Raw genomic sequence first — 2,543 nt, 5'->3', positions numbered from 1 at the left:
GAGCAGTAAAATGACCACGAGGAGGCAGGCCAAGGGATATAGCTAATCTGCCATGTGAGTAACCTACCCTGTCGTGTAATTTGTGATCTGACCCCAGTCACTGAACCCATCCGTGTGTGACAGCCTAGGAAAACCGTCTTCTCTCTGTCCCAGTGCCATGCCCTGACCATAGCCTGAGTGTCGAGTTCAGTGGAAGTGAGCGCAGAAATGCTCAGTCCCAGCATGGGATGCGAGGCTTTCTGTTCTTAGTGGGGGTGGCTTCTTACAGTCACTGATAGGCAGGCCTCGGGCAGCGAGGAAGCCACAAAACCAGGACCCCCTCCTGGAGGACTCATTGCATCGAAGGCCAGAGGCAGCTGTCCTCCGGGACAGGCATAGGCAACAACAACACAATTCCTTTTCCCGGCCAGCATGGAGCACGGGTGGGGCAGGGGGCTGTTGCCTGGGTCAGAGTGTCCACAGACCTGAGGAAAGATACACTGTTCCTATGATGACCCTCTTATGACTATGTGTGATACGCAGAGGTAGGTGCATAGGTAGATGGGTGGGTGGGTAGGTGGTACACAGAGGGAGAGAGACAGGGATGGAGAGGGAGAGAATTGTTTGATTCTCACACGTGGTATGAAATGGGGATGAGGAAATCCAAGTTCACAGCCCAGGTCCCGTTTCCCGTTTAGTCATACCCCTTTGGTTAGTCCTGCTAACCAAATCCCGAGTGCACGCGGGATTTCAGACGTTGCCGCCTGGCTTGTGTTAGGGTCAGAGAAGTCATCAGAAGCTGAATCTTCACTCTGCAGAGGCGAGGACTTGGGCGTCGTTATGTTTATGATGTTTACGTTCTGAGCCTCAGACTTAGGTATGCTCCCACTGTCCAAGACTGAAAATCATTATACTGGCTCAGATTTATGGCTGGTGATTTTAGGAAAGTAATTGATTTCAGAAATTAGGTTGACCTGTGCACCTGGAACTGAGACTAGGGAACTGGGTTTGAACACTCTCTTCTCTCCTGTCTCATGACCAAATAAGGCTCGAGAGCCCTTCAGGTGAATGGGGTATTAACTCAGAATTAGGAGGGTTCCATTGTGAAGCAGTTAAACTAATCTTTCGTTTGAAGGCAAAGAACATTTTAAAAAGTCCGATTCTAAAAACAAGATTATGAATGTGAACCCAAACACACGCAGGGGACGTGGGAGGGCTGAGGGTTTCCTGCGATCCTGGGCCTCCAGGCGTGGACACTGCGGCCCAGGGAACACCTTCCAGGGACTTCGGAATGGGGAGTAGGACGCGCTCTAACCCTGGGGCGTATCTGCCCTGCGGGTCTCAAGCACAGCTGTGGGCAGCAGACTTTAAGGAGGCAGTGTGGCTCCTTCAGAAGTCTTACAGGAGGGTGTGAGGGGCAGAGCAGCAGTAGGGGCTCCCTGGAGGGCTGAAATGAGGGGGCTAGGGCCTCCCGACTGGAACACTGCTGGCCCAGAGCTGGCGGGCCAAAGACTTGATCTTGAGCAATGGAGATGAGTTACTTCCAACCCACTGTTGCCTTGCTCTGGACCTTCCTGAGAAATTCCCTGAGGGCCAGCAATTGCTCTCCACCCCACAGGCCCCTCCCCTGCTCACCTGGGCCTCCCAGGGCTGGAGCGTTGTAGTCAGGGTTGACTTTGTCAGCCTCGGGATATGCATATTTCTGCCAGGGCTTTGGATTTGGCTAAAGTGATTTCGTCTGACTTGGGTTCGTGGCAAAAAGTGTAACAGCTCTAATTCTGCTGTCCCAGATTTCATCATTTCTCTGAAGGAAGCAGCTTTAATGCCCAATTTTAAAGCCCTTTTTACACAGCCACATCCACCAAACACAGCTGTCCCTGCACAGACCTGTGTGCCCTCACTGCTGGAGCCCAGGCTCACTCAGCCAGCCCTCCGCCTGCTCTGATTGCTCAGGCCGGTGGGCCGTCTCTGCCCTGTCTCAAGGAGCAGAACAGTTGGTGCCGAGGTGGCAAGGGCCGGTGCTGCTCCCCAGGGACAGCGCCTGCAGCCTGGCGCCCAGTGGAATCAGGCGCAGCAGGAGGAACTCGATGAGCAGCGGTGGCTCCAGCTCTGGCCAGTAGCTCACAGCGGCAGCCACAGGGACAGGGAGGGCCCAGAGCCCTGTAGGAAAGTGGCAGTGGACCCCTAAGCCGTAGGAGAAAGCTGCACGGGGGCTGAGCTGACCCTCCCTGATGAGACACTGGGAGACCACGTGTCAACCAGAGACCTGGTCTAGAGGATCCTCCACTGCAGTCACCACCCCACCCCCTGAGCCGAACGGTTCCCCCTGCAGGGTGCCTGCTGCCGTAAAGAAGAGAAGCTATAGGCAGAGGAGACAGGACCAGGGCACTGCCCTAGACCAGCCTGCGACTGAAGCAAGTCGTACCGAGGCCATTGGCAAAGGACCTGAGAGGTAGGTAGGGATGTTTTGTTATTTCGGGTCTGCGGCGATGGTTACCAGTAGGAGCCCAGCGCTGGGCCCTTAAATCTATGCCGGTTGTGAGTGCGTCCTCCTGCCCGGGACC

Source organism: Pteropus vampyrus, unplaced genomic scaffold, assembly GCF_000151845.1.
Source record: "Pteropus vampyrus isolate Shadow unplaced genomic scaffold, Pvam_2.0 Scaffold286, whole genome shotgun sequence".
NCBI classification, from domain to species: domain Eukaryota; kingdom Metazoa; phylum Chordata; class Mammalia; order Chiroptera; family Pteropodidae; genus Pteropus; species Pteropus vampyrus.
The sequence above is the reverse complement of the archived record's forward strand: the minus strand, read 5'-3'. Positions refer to the sequence as shown.